Source organism: Bombina bombina, chromosome 12 (genome assembly GCF_027579735.1).
Source record: "Bombina bombina isolate aBomBom1 chromosome 12, aBomBom1.pri, whole genome shotgun sequence".
Lineage (NCBI taxonomy): Eukaryota > Metazoa > Chordata > Amphibia > Anura > Bombinatoridae > Bombina > Bombina bombina.
Window position 1 is genome coordinate 17,859,342 of NC_069510.1, and position 15,701 is coordinate 17,875,042.

At 35.2% G+C, this 15,701-nt stretch overlaps 1 protein-coding gene and 1 long non-coding RNA gene across 2 annotated transcripts in view; one reads left to right on the forward strand and one right to left on the reverse strand.

Moving 5' to 3' along the window:
• DIPK1B (divergent protein kinase domain 1B) overlaps nt 1–15,701 on the forward strand; it is a 262,257-nt gene that overhangs the window by 37,715 nt on the left and 208,841 nt on the right. The gene's annotated exons all lie outside the window — the stretch shown is intronic.
• Nucleotides 1,191–15,701, reverse strand: part of LOC128643199 (uncharacterized) — a 205,659-nt gene continuing 191,148 nt past the window's right edge. The window contains exons 2-3 of the long non-coding RNA XR_008399783.1: nt 4,763–4,811; nt 1,191–1,227 (exon numbers count right to left, since the gene is read on the reverse strand). This is a non-coding gene — a long non-coding RNA (uncharacterized LOC128643199). The remainder of the gene's footprint in view (nt 1,228–4,762; nt 4,812–15,701) is intronic.

Consider the following 15,701-nt stretch of genomic DNA (forward strand, 5'->3'; position numbering starts at 1 on the left):
ATTTCATGAACCTACCTCTAATCATGGGAGCTGCCATTTTGGAACTTAGGTCACACTGCAGGTATGTGAAGTAGAGTTACCGCACATGTGCAAACAGGTCAGCACTGGAATGTAGTGAAACCTAGATTTCAACATGGCTGCCCTCATGACTATAGGGAGGCGGAGAATAACCTCAATACTATTCAAATATGTTTTATTATCTTGCTATAGTTTGTTGAAGTGTAAACCTAAATAGGTTCACATGAACTCATGAGTTTGTAACAGTCTTTAGCAATATACGGCAGCAGTGTTTGAAACAATGTTTGTAATAATATTATACAATGTTGCAACACTGCTGTTATTTTTTATTTATTTTTGTAAATTGAATGCTTTATCTAAACCATGAAAGATTAGTTGATTTTATTTTACTGTCCCTTTCCAAGCAATCTGTCCCTGGACTGTAAACTTTGCTAGGGAAAAAAAAGAAACAATTTTTTTTATGCTTTTAATTCTTTTCATTATTATTATTCCTTTTTTTTTTTTTTTTTTTTTTTTTTAAGCTGATGTATACACATAACTTTACTGGCAATCAGTAACTGAACAACAGTATCCCAACATCAGTTCAAAAATGGGTTATTGTGTATAAAAAATAAATAAAAATAATAGTAATCTACAGCAGGAAATAAAAAAAAATAAAAAGAATGAAAGAAAATCTAGTAAGATGAAGTGAGATGAATTGTAATAAGTGTGGGTGTATCAAATCCAGAAGAACTACTGGTAATCTGGAGTGTATTTAGGTCCAAGCTAGACCTGTGCCCAGGGCAGTTGGATTTGGGGAGGCAACTTATTGTTATATGTGAGGGTTAGTTCCATGGCATTAGGATCCTACTCCTTGGTTTTCTTTATTCATTTTATTACAAATCACAGATCTCTGACTGTTCATCTGGGATGCATGACCCCCTTTTAAGCTAATATTGTTGTGGGTGGGTTAAGGGGCAGTGGAATTTCAGTGCCTAGTGCAGTATTACAAATAAACCACTGGCTAGTATAGATACCTACTGTACATGACCACACAGAGAGGCACAGTCATTTCTCCAGTTCTGTCAGCGGAAGGGTTAACAGTGCCATTGCAGCCATGCCGTTCTTATGGATGTAGAAGATAATTCATTCTCTGCCAGCAAGCATTCAGCAACCAGCATACATCTCGTTTCCTAGGCGCGCTTCAAGATCATCATTCAATGAAAACTCCTGAAGGATTAAGCGAATGAAAAGCACAGTCATAAAAAATGATATCTGAGTGCTATATAGCGCACTGATTTGCATAAAAGCAACAAAGCATAGAGTGCTTTGTAATACGCGTAGAGAACAGAGAGATGCTCCAGATTTATAGCAATGGTGCAATAGCTTGCCAAAAAAACATGTCTAATTGCAGCCAAAAAATGTCTCATTCCTAATAAAAATAATATTAATATCTCTTCAGTTATATTCATTATTTCAGTTTAGATAAACCTTGCTCTATATGTAAACAATTCGCCTTGACAAATGTTTACACAAATATTGTTTTTAGCGTAAATCTATTTTTAAAGGGACAGTAAGCACCTTGTAATTACAAGACACCTCTGTTGTGTTGGTATAGAATAAAATATCAGCCAAGTCTTAACATTTGAACACCTTAACAACCACAATGTACCCTGTACTTTGCTGGTCCTCAAGGTTTTTTTGGCCCATAATAGGGCGGGTCTCGCCACCAGGGTCAACCGTGCTTTAACAACCTCCCTCCCTCCTGCAGGCCTCCTGTTATAGCACGGTCTCGCCGTTGGCAGCCAGCGGTGCACTATCAAAAACGCAAGCCCCATTAAAAGACGTTAAGGAGTTAAAACACATTAACATCCCTTTTACTGCAGTTATTTTTTTAATAGCCAAACTCCAGCCACCATTTGCCTTGTTTAAAGGAAATTATTTGGGCTTTAGTCCACAGACAACTAGACCGGCACCGGTCATAAAATGAGTATAAAGTGCATTGATTTGCAGCTGTTACCTTATACAGCCAATTAGATACATAATATGTAGCAGAGTTAGCCTCTGCAGGTGCATTGTCAGAGCTAAATTACAAGACAAGGGGCCAAATAAATAGTATAAATATATTACAAAGTTGTTTAATTTTGCAGCTAAACATCTTGTATAAAATCTAAAGTTTTTTTACTGTCCCTTTAACCCAGTTATTGCTCCCGGGTTGTAACAGGAGGAAGTGGGGTGGACTCAGAAGATATAAAAATGTTAAATTCTCAGCAGACAGCTGCTTGTCATATATATCTTGATATAAAGCAGTAGAGCAGCCCTCTTCTCTTCAACGATAACCCCGCAGCGCAAACAGGCAGGTGATGCAAGGTCATTCCAGCAATGAAAACATGAGATGACTCTCATTGTGTAATAAAAGCCAAATGTTGAATTTAGATCTATCTCCTGCTGCGCATTGCCAATTCGCTTTTCCTATCTCTTTCAGCTGCCTCTGGGCATGACTGGACCAGAAAATCTACAAGCACTAGAAATCAGGGTTATGTGATGAATGAGAAATTTTTAAATGCAAATAAAACATTATACAATTCATTTAATTCCCCGGCTGCTGGAGAGTCCTACTGCTATCCAAATCTTATGCTTAAAGCACTGGCGTGTTGCGTGTTCCTTATACACTCACTAAATCACTCTAGTTTTGCTATGCGGGGAACGTGACAAGCTATAAATTACATTTGTAGTGTGGATACAATAATTTGAGTGTTTACATAATCATAAACGGATGAGCGCTTTTGCTTTATGCCGGTTACATTTTGTTATTATCATTTGAGAAAAAAAATGCCCGTTCCTAAAACCCCCAAGTTTTTGCACCCCCCCCCCCAGGTGCAGCATATGTAGTGGTACTGTGTATATAAAGAAGTAAAAGAATTAGCAGAGTCTTAATGTGATGATATACTCAAAAAATAAATAAATCTGTCATTTATTTTGAAGAGTAGTGCGTAAACGTGTTTTCTTTTGACAAAAAATGAAGTAAAAGCTGTTTTTAAATTTAATTTGAAATGAGTTCAGGAGTATTACTTGTTTATTTCCTTAAATACTTAGGGCCAGATTTAACAAAGTCTGACAGACAGGGGTGTACATATTCGCCACTGTCTGCCCGGCATGGCGTCCTCGCATTTATCATTGCACACTACGACTAGTGCGTAACGCCGCCCCCTGCTCACATACTGCCAATCGCATGTGAGCAGGGGCTGTCAATCTCCCCGGTCTAAAAAGTCCAGGGGGGTTGAGATACACCACATAATAGGTGGCGTAGTGGGTTTGATGATCGCTGCTTCTTAACTCTCGGCTGAAAGTTCACTCATGCAAGCCTGCTGCCGGAACCTTTGATAAATCTGGCCCTTAGTGGCTAGTAAGTACTTCCTATCTGCTGTTGCTAATTGGCTAATGGTTACTTCCTACTATTGTGTATTGGTTAATAGGGTCTACCTGCTATTGCTAATTGGTTAATAAGTTCTACCTGCTATTGCTAATTGGCTAAAGATTACTTCCTACTATTGCGTATTGGTTAATAGGTTCTATCTGCTATTGCTAATTGGTTAATAGGTTCTACCTGCTATTGCGAATTGGCTAATAGGTTCTACCTGATATTGCGAATTGGCTAATAGGTTCTACCTGCTATTGCAAATTAGCTAATAGGTTCTACCTGCTATTGCGAATTGGCTAATAGGTTCTACCTGCTATTGCGAATTGGCTAATAGGTTCTACCTGATATTGCGAATTGGCTAATAGGTTCTACCAGCTATTGCAAATTGGTTAATAGGTACTACCTGCTGTTGCTATTTAGCTAGTAGGTACTACCTGCTATTGCAAATTGCTATTGCTAATTGGTTAATAGGTTCTACCTGCTATTGCGAATTGGTTAATAGGTACTACCTGCTATTGCTAATTGGTTAAAGGGTCATTAAACCCAAAATGTTTCTTTCATGATTTAGAAATAACATACAATTTTAAACAACTTTCTAATTTACTTCTATTATCTAATTTGCTTCATTCTCTCGATATACTTTGCTTAAAAGCATATCTAGATAGGCTCAGTAGCTGCTGATTGGTTGCTGCACATAGATGCCTCGTGTGATTGGCTCACCCATGTGCAGTGCTATTTCTTCAACAAAGGATATCTAAAGAATGAAACAAATTAGATAATAGAAGTAAATTGGAATGTTGTTTAAAATTGTATTCTCTACTTGGATCATGAAATAATTTGTTTGGGTTTAGTGTCCCTTTTAATAGGCTCTACCTGCTTTTGCGAATTGGTTAATAGGTACTACCTGCTATTGCGAGTCGGTTAATAGGTTCTACCTGCTATTGCTAATTGGCTAATAGGTACTACCTGCTATTGCTAATTGGTTAATAGGTACTACCTGCTATTGCGAGTCGGTTAATAGGTTCTACCTGCTATTGCTAATTGGCTAATAGGTACTACCTGCTATTGCTAATTGGTTAATAGGTACTACCTGCTATTGCGAGTTGGTTAATAGGTACTACCTGCTGTTGCTATTTGGCTAATGGTTACTTCCTACTATTGCTGATTGTCCAATACTTACTGATAATGCTCATGTTTAAATCCTGCTATTTCATATAAACAATATGATCCCCCACATGCATTTAAAGTGAATGTAAAGTTTAATGAGAAAAAAATACTCTTAAAAACAGGGGCATTTTCATTCAGTAAAATTTTACATTTGAGGTTGTTTTTTTATATAAATACCTTTTTTCCTTTTGACAGCAGACCGGCAATCTTCCTCCCGCAGCTCCTGCTGTACTTTAGGAACAATAAAGATATTGTTAGAAACAATGATCCCCTTATAATAACTTTATAATTGTTCCAGTATGTTAGGGCATTTTATTATTGCATAAAAACTTGATTTTCTACCGAAAATGGGAATTTTCATAGGTTGATACATTTTTCCCTATGGGATTGTGATCGACCCATATATTAACCCCGTTTCAGAGGTTAAATATACTTATCAGTGAGCATTCAGGCAATGATAAATATACATACATACACATTACATACATATATATATATTAATATGCATACACAAATATACATATATAAATATACATACATACACATATATATACATATTTATTTTATTTTATTTATAAAATATTTTACCAGGAAAGATACATTGAGATTTCTCTCGTTTTCAAGTACCGGTATGTCCTGGGTACACAAAACATTGCATTGATACAATAGGGTACAATAAATTACAAAAACAATAATAATACACAATATATGCACAAAAATGTAACATAGAACAGGTAGGCAATATATAATCAACCATGACAGGTGCTTTCTGTTTTGAGATATTTAGAGAGGGATCTCTTAAAGGATATTAGGCTTGGGGAAGGTTTGAAAGTGTGAGGGAGGTCATTCCATAATTGTGGTGCTCTGTAGGAAAAGGAGGATCGAGCTGCTTTCTTTTTATATTGAGGCAAGCTAAATAATGTGCTGGTACATACATATATTAATATATATACACAAATATACATATATAAATATACATACATACACATACATATATTAATATATATATATAAATATACATACATACACATACATACATATATTAATATATATACACAAATATACATATATACACATACATACATATATTAATATATATACACAAATATACATATATAAATATACATACATACACATACATATATTAATATATATATATAAATATACATACATACACATACATACATATATTAATATATATACACAAATATACATATATAAATATACATACATGCACATACATATATTAATATATATATATAAATATACATACATACACATACATACATATATTAATATATATACACAAATATACATATATAAATATACATACATGCACATACATATATTTATATATATATATATATATATATATATATACACAAATATACATATATAAATATACATACATATACATACATATATTAGTAAATATACATACTGTACATAGTTACACATACATATATTAATATATATACACAAATATACATATATAAATATACATACATACACATACATACATATATTAATATATATACACAAATATACATATAAATATACATACACATACATACATATATTTATATATATATATATATATATATATATATATATACAAATATACATATATAAATATACATACATACACATACATACACATACATACATATATTAAAATGCATACACAAATATATATATATATAAATATACATACATACACATACATACATATATTAATATATATACACAAATATACATATAAATATACATACACATACATACATATATTTATATATATATATATACAAATATACATATATAAATATACATACATACACATACATACATACATACATATATTAAAATGCATACACAAATATACATATATAAATATACATACATACACATACATACATATATTAATATATATACACAAATATACATATAAATATACATACACATACATACATATATTTATATATATATATATATATATATATATACAAATATACATATATAAATATACATACATACACATACATACATACATACATATATTAAAATGCATACACAAATATACATATATAAATATACATACATACACATACATACATACATATATTAATATGCATACACAAATATACATATATAAATATACATACATACACATACATACATATATTAATATGCATACACAAATATACATATATAAATATACATACATACATATATTAATATGCATACACAAATATACATATATAAATATACATACATACATATATTAATATGCATACACAAATATACATATATAAATATACATACACATACATACATATATTAATATGCATACACAAATTTACATATATAAATATACATACATATATTAATATGCATACACAAATATACATATATAAATATACATACATACATATATTAATATGCATACACGAATATACATACATACACATACATACATATATTAATATGCATACACAAATATACATATATAAATATACATACATACATATATTAATATGCATACACAAATATACAAATAGTAACTGCATGTTACAGGGCCATAGGATGTGTACCCGGTCTGGTCTGAGAGTGCTGACCCCTCCCGTGTTTTGTATATGTTTAAGGAGATTACATAAACCTGTGCACCCTTCCTTTTTACACAGTTGTTTGATTGTGAGCCTGCATTGTGTGGCTGTTTAGGGACCCAGGTTTTTGGAAGAGACCTTGAAGAGGTACCTGGGCTTTTCCCATTTGGCCAGATGCGGTAACTAACTCTTCCATTGCTGCTTTTTATCTTAGTTGTGAGCTTGTAAGTGAGTGCTGGACTTTCTCTGTGTGCTATATTAAATGTATTATCTTTTTGTAATTGTCCCTGTTTGGGCCTGGGGTTAACTGCCTGTGACTCTGGTGACAGTGCAGCTTCCTGAGAGTGCTGTTTTGCACCCAGGGCTGTGCATGTTACAGGGCCATAGGATGTGTACCTGGTCCGGCCTGAGAGTGCTGACCCCTCCCGTGTTTTGTGTATGTGTGTATATATATATATATTGTGTGTGTATGTATATATATATATTTACTGTTGCATTATGTCATTGTAACATTACTAAATGATTAATGTGATAAATGTTGATATAATTTCTGTACTTGCAGCATGCCAGTTTCTTGGCATCATTTGATTGTACACATTGATAGTTACTGCACAGTTGCTAAGAAGCCTCACGCGCAGGCATCCAGCAACAGCACGAGTTACACACTTATCTCGGCGTGTATTTCATATGATGGAGGAACTCTACTGATAGGCATGTGATCACTGTAGCATGCTGTCCCTGTTTTCCAAGGGTGGCTTCCATAGTGCTACAGGGCATATCGCCCGTCCTTAAGGGCTTAACAACAGCCACCATACATGGTGTAGTGGTCATCCTTAAGCGGTTAAATGTAGAAGGTAAACAATAGTATAGGAGGCCAATCACTAAAATACAAAGCTTTTGAGATGTAAGGTTACCACAGTAACTGATCGACCACTGAATAAAGTATCAAATGTACTTCTTTATACAGGTACACCAGACATGCTTACTGGCATCTAATAAAGGTGAATTACACTGCTGGGCACAACTATAATGGAATATTTACATCTCACCATGCTTTGTGTTTTCCACCTGAACTTACATCTTTCTTCAGAGTTATTCTCTTGTTTTAACCCCTTACAGGTGTCGGGTGGTGAATCTTTGCATCTTCTGGGTGCCGCCATCTTGGATTTGAAGTATTCTTGCACTCTATGACAGAATTGGTGCACTGTCACAGACCAGTGGCATTACCGTTTTGTACTTTCACTGATCTGTGAATGTTCACCAGTTTTATCACATTGGGCAAGAATACCTAAGCTTCAAGATGGCGGTGCCTGGTATAAAAATGTGGGATTTCACCAACTGGAAACTTGTAAGGGGTTAAAATCAGAGAGCGGCTCTGAACAGAGCTGTCGTCACAGAAGGATAAACAAGTCCCTGGTGAGCAGTAAGTGTTCTGTAGTTTATAAAATGATCAGTCAGTTTAAATTAATTCTTTAAACAAACTGATTTGTAGTATAGTCGGCCATATTAGATGAGTGCAATATGAGGGTGAACATGTTTCTTCTTACAGTTATCAGTATGAGATTGGGGCACACTGGTGTTTGTAGATTTCTATTTTACAATCTCATTGATTACGTTGGTGCCGTTGAACAAATATATAAACATAGTACTGATTGAAAAGGGGGAAATCTGTCATTTTGGCTGAGATGTAGCTCAATCAGAATATTCCATCCCTGCTGGGAGAGAACAGCTTAACTCTCTGCCCCTTCTTCTCAGTGCGGGCGTGAAAATAAATTCTCACAATCGCATGAGGCTTCAAGAGAAAAAAAAACAAAACGTTAAATGTGATACAATAGCCAGGAACCCAAATTACAATGTATCTGTCTCAGCAGCAGAGAACAAGTCCCGCACCGTAATCATTTTAGGGTAATTAGTGCTCTCTTAAAGAAAGGGTCTTCTGGCAAAGTATTCCACCTGCAGTACGGCTCTAAATCTTAATTTAATTTAATAATTAGCATTCATGTGGTTCTGTGAATCGTCTACAAAGAATCTGCTGATTTAGTTTCATTTAGCTAGTAATGAATTTAATATTATGCAGTTGTGTTAACCCTTAGCTTTCCTTCATTTCTATGGGGTTTAGATGTATGCACAGTGAGAGCTGATGGATCTGTCATTTCTACGTTTCTGATTGTCACTTTAAAAGTACAGTAAGCATATGTTGTCTTGCTAAAGAATAACATAACAGATATTATTATTATCATTTATTTGTATAGTGCTGCCAAATTCTGTAGCGCTGGGTTATAGTGAATCATATAGTTATCTATGGTCAGTAATGCACAGATCATGTAATCTAACACATAAAAACATGTCTTTTGTGCAGTTGAATGCCCCTTTAAGGGAAACATTTTATTACTTGTTAAAGGGACATGAAACACAATTTTTTTCATTATTCAGTTAGAGCATGCAGTTTTAACCCCTTAATGACCACAGCACTTTTCCATTTTCTGTCCATTTGGGACCAAGGCTATTTTTACATTTTTGCAGTGTTTGTGTTTAGCTGTAATTTTCCTCTTACTCTTTTACTGTACCCACACATATTATATACCATTTTTCTCGCCATTAAATGGACTTTCTAAAGATACCATTATTTTCATCATATCTTATCATTTACTATAAAAAAAATATAAAATATGAGGAAAAAATGGAAAAAAACACACTTTTTCTAACTTTGTCCCCCAAAATCTGTTACACATCTACAACCACCAAAAAACACCCATGCTAAATAATTTCTAAATTTTGTCCTGAGTTTAGAAATAACCAATGTTTACATGTTCTTTGCTTTTTTTGCAAGTTATAGGGCAATAAATATAAGTAGCACTTTGCTATTTCCAAACCACTTTTTTTCAAAATTAGCGCTAGTTACATTGGGACACTGATATCTTTCAGGAATCCCTGAATATCCCTTGACATGTATATATTTTTTTTTTAGAACACATCCCAAAGTATTGATCTAGGCCCATTTTGGTATATTTCATGCCACCATTTCACCACCAAATGCGATCAAATAAAAAAAATTGTTCACTTTTTCACAAATTTTTTCACAAACTTTAGGATTCTCACTGAAATTATTTACAAACAGCTTGTGCAATTATGGCATAAATGGTTGTAAATTTTTCTCTGGAATCCCCTTTGTTCAGAAATAGCAGACATATATGGCTTTGACGTTGCTTTTAGGTAATTAGAAGGCCGCTAAATGCCACTGCGCACCATGCGTGTATTATGCACAGCAGGGAAGGGGTTAATAAGGGAGCATGTAGGGAGCTTTTTGGGGTAATTTTAGCTTTAGTGTAGTGTAGTAGACAACCCAAAGTATTTATCTACGCCCATTTTTGTATATTTCATGCCACCATTTCACCGCCAAATGCGATCAAATAAAGAAAAACGTTAAATTTTTCAAAATTTTAGATTTCTCACTGAAATCATTTACAAACATTTTGTGCAATTATGGCACAAATGGTTGTAAATGCTTCTCTGGGGTCTCCTTTGTTCAAAAATAGCAGACATATATGGATTTGGTGTTGCTTTTTGGTAATTAGAAGGCCGCTAAATGCCACTGCGCACAACACGTGAATTATGCCCAGCAATGAAGGGGTTAATTAGGTAGCTTGTATGGAGTTTGCAGGGTTAATTTTAGCTTTAGTGTAGAGATCAGCTTCCCACCTGACACATCAGACCCCCTGATCCCTCCCAAAGAGCTCTCTTTCCTCCCCCACCCCAAAAATTGTCCCCGCCATCTTAAGTACTGGCAGAAAGTCTGCCAGTACTAAAATAAAAGGTATCCTTTTTTTATATATAGCATATTTACATATGCTGCTGTGTAAGATTCCCCCCCTTAGCCCCCAACCTCCCTGATCCCCCCCAAAACAGCTCTCTAACCCTCCCCCTCTGCCTTATTGGGGGCCATCTTGGGTACTGGCAGCTGTCTGCCAGTACCCAGTTTGCATGTAAAAATGTCTTTATTTTTTTATTTTTTGGTTTTTCTGCAGTGTAGCTTCCCCCCCCCCAAGACTAATCCCCCACCCCCTCCCAGATCCCTTAGATGACTTTAATTAGGGATTTTTTTTCCCTCCTTTCTCCCCATAATACAAAAAAACGTTTCTGTAGTGTAAGTGGTTCCCACCCGCTCCCTCCCCGTGCACGGCCAGGACATGTTTTTAGATGGCGATCATAATCTTATGGCCACAACACAACAGGCATACATCTCAAGTACAACAATATAAGGTCGCTAATGACATTCCAATGCAATATTGTCATTCTTGACAATCTCAATGTAAGGTAGGGTGTGCGGTTAGGGTTTAGCGTTAATAACCAGAAATAGGGTTAGTGCTTGTTAGGTTAGAATTTGGTTAGATAGGCTAGTGGTTAGGAATTTTAATTGGGGCTAGGTTAAGTTTGGGATTAGGGATTTGAATATGGGTTAAAGTAAAGGAGTGGAGTTATGGATTATAGTTAGATTGGAATTATTCAATAATATATAGCATTGATTCTACAATTGTGTACAGAATGCTATAACCCAAATTATTCCAGCACTGCTTTACAGCATCCTAGAGAGTGTCAACAGATGCCACAGCCTGTTTTGTCATTTCTCTTTCATATGTTCCCAAACACGATCAGTGGGGCTGAGGTCCGGTGATTGTGGAGGGCAATTAGTGCTGCTTGGACTTTAGATAAACCTGGCACAGCTTCAATGTGTGTTTAGGATTGTTGTCCTGCTTAAAAGGAATCTTCTTACACACAACTTTAAGCCAGTAGGCCACTGCAGAATAGAGAGGCATTTCTCTTCCGTTAAAGGGTGCCATGTATTTAAATCAACTTGAGAAGTTGTCCACACACCTTTGCTGCGTACGTGCTGCGGATCTGTTTGTACGTTGGCCCGTATGCATCGTTACACACTCTGATGAGTGTGAATTGCCTGTCCCTTCACTCACGCAAGAGAAGGGACTGTTAAAAACCGAGAGCTTGCTCGCTCTCTGTGATTTCTCTTCTCCACCATGCTTCGTATATGGAGCCCAAAGTGTACTTGATCACCAACCCCAGAATAGCAGAAACCATTCCTGCACCAGAATGCTTCCCGCACAATATAAAATTGTAGGTTTTATACCCTGTAATGTTAGCCTGTGCTGCCGTCTCCTTACATGAACTCTGGGTTGCAACCGAAAATGTCAGATTCATTAGGACTCAGAACAAATTTCCAGACTACCACTGAAAAATGTATGTTTCATTTTGTCAGTGCGAAACATTTAAACTTTTTGTCTGACAAATAAGTAGTTTATAGACTGCTATTATCTTTGCCAGTCATCTTTTGACTGGGGTAGGTTGTGCCTGATTTTAAACTGAGCTTGAATTGTGTATGCAGACATTGTTCTATTCTGTAATGATGATAACTTCATATACTGGTCTTTCGATGTTTTGGACACTTTAGGTCTGCCTGGTCTTGCTTTTGGTAAAAATTATTTAGTTTCAAAAAAACTCCTCAGTGTGCATAGTTACTACCCTATTAGAAATGTTTTACTTAGCTGCAGTTTGGTGCTGGGAAATTTTTACTATAGAAAAACTATCCTTGAATTGCTTCACAGAATATAGATCATAAACATGGAAAGATCCTTGGAAGATGATTCCAGAAATTCTTCCTGAAGAAGACTTGTTATTGGCCAAAACACAGTGAGCATACCTGAAGTTATAGGGAATAGATTGTTTTTAATTCAATTATATCGTTTCCTAATTTTGTCATAGTTCATCAAAATGTAAATTTAGTTTTAATGGTTCTACTCTATATGTTGTATTTTTGTGTTTCTTTTTATTTAGAGAAAAGGTAGACTTAAATGTATCTGCCATCTGATTCATTTGATGAGTAGACGCTGCATAAGAGAGCCCTCTCTTTTTTTTTTTACATCCGGTATCTCACATTGTTTTTCTTTCCCTCCTTTTAATGTTTTTGTGCTCCTTGTATGATTTCATGTTCTTTGACAACTTCAAGTAAAATATTGGTAGCTGCAGTTGTTGGAAAGTAAATTATAATTCTTAAGGATCTGTTACCCTGCCATAGTCATTTCTGTTTCTTCATAGTTAATTGCTTTGGTATTTCAGACTGGAGAGTTCTTTTGATTTATTTTAGGTTAATATGTTTGAGGAACGTTCTTCATGAAAGGCACAGTGAGCTAATATAGCGCACCCTGGATATATGACTTACCGTATAGCAAGATGGTCGCAGACAAACGCTACTGTTTTTCTCATGGAAATTACCCACTGCTTTTGTCACCCTAAGACTTAAAGGGATATGAAACACATTTTTTTTTTCTTTTAAATTTGAGTATAGAAGTAAATTGCAAAGTTGTTTAAATGACTTGCTCTGTCTAAACCATGATGGAAAATAAATTGGTTTAATTTCCCTTTAAAGCCAAAAGTGGACCAGTTAATTATTTTGCTTGGAGGGGTAAATGTGGAACAGATGGAAATGCAAATTATAAAAAAAAAAAGATGTTTACCTTTTATGGAGTTGCCAGGAAGCTCAGTTGGATGCGGATCAGTATGGATTACACTACTGCGAGCTGGCATGAATAGCAGAGACGCTAACTAGAGGCTTTGTGAATGCACTGATAACACTCAAATGTCTTTATCTAACGTACTCACATTCCCACTACTTACCTAGAAATCCAGTTAGGATGTTGCTGTAACCTTGCATGGGATCAGTTTGACTGCAAGTTAATACATAATTTACATATGGAATCACAATTGACGCTGGAATAAACATTGGATAGAAAACGGTTTATACAATTGCCTGACTGGATTGAAACGAGTGAACCATTTTGGTGTTCGATTTCAAGGCACAACAGGGACAGACTAAGGGAACATTTGGGACTAGGTTGATCAATTTGCAGATGGACAGTGTTCACATGTTGTCAACCTGCCTGCATTTCATTGTTCCCGGTATTTACCGTTGCGTTTGCTCGTGCAATGTTGCCCCCTTGCCCAGGTGCAACTAATTACATTAGAGCAGAGCTTGTCAGTCACCCTCTGGAGGTGATTTTCATCTGCCAACTCCAAGTTGGCTGGGAGGGTGTCTGAAGCAATGGTTTAAATCAATGCTTCATAAATATCAGTTGCAGGATCAAATGAGCGAGCCTGTATCCGATCAGGACGTTTGACCAATGATAACTCTAGTCCCGTGTGTTATAACCTGTGAGAACACATCATTTTTACACTACGAGCTGTGGAACTCTTTGTGTTTGATAGGGCTTTGCAAAAATTTGGCTTTAGTTATTTGTAAGTAAAATGAATGTAGAAAATGGCAGAGGTCTGTGACAATTGGCTAATTTCGGTGCAAGAATTCCTAGCGAAAATGTGCAACACACTCATACATGTGCAACATACTAATATATATTCACACGCTCATACATGTGCAACACGCTCATGCATGTGCAACACGCTCATACATGTGCAACACGCTCATACATGTGCAACACACTCATACATGTGCAACACACTCATACCTGTGCAACACGCTCATACATGTGCAACACGCTCATACATGTGCAACACGCTCATACATGTGCAACACGCTCATACATGTGCAACACACTCATACCTGTGCAACACGCTCATGCATGTGCAACACGCTCATGCATGTGCAACACGCTCATGCATGTGCAACACGCTCATACATGTGCAACACACTCATACATGTGCAACACACTATACCACCTCACACACAATAAATATTAACATGAACTTTTATACCAGCATAAAAATGCAAGCGATATGGATTGGTCTTCTGAAATGTTTACACTACCTAACGCTTGTATTTTTGTGCTCGACTTGAAATCTGGCCCATTGAGTTTCACAGTGATAGGGATGTGGGAATGTGGCAAAAGTAAATTCGCTTGGTAGAACAGTCCCGTGGATATTTATTTTGGACAATAAAATGTTGATAATCCATTAAAATCCGGTAATCAAATGTTATTTCCGGGTTTTTTTAATGTTATTTTCCTTTTTGAATGTTTATAATTAGATTGAATATCCACATTAGAAATTTAGAATGTAACATTTGATTTATCAAACACTATAAGTTCAATAGTTCATGCGGAAGGTAATTTAGTAAATTGACACATTATAGATACAAATATTTATCAATTTGACTTTTTGTATTTTGAATATTGCATTTAAAGAGAGCATTAGAAATACTTTTACAAATATAGAGATTTGAATTATGCAATATTCAAATTAGGAAAATTAGAATTGGATATTACATTTAAAGAGATCATTATAATTACTATTACATTAAACTAATGTTAGAATGTTGTACAAACATTCAAAGCAAACAAAAGTGTTAAAATTGATTTCATTTTTCGAATGTTGCAAAACATTTGCCCATCCGTAGTGAGTAGTGCAAAATTGCATTATCTAACAATCTATGGTACAATGTTTTCTTAGTTATCATGGCATAAGTACTGTACACTAGTGTTTTGTTGTTTAAC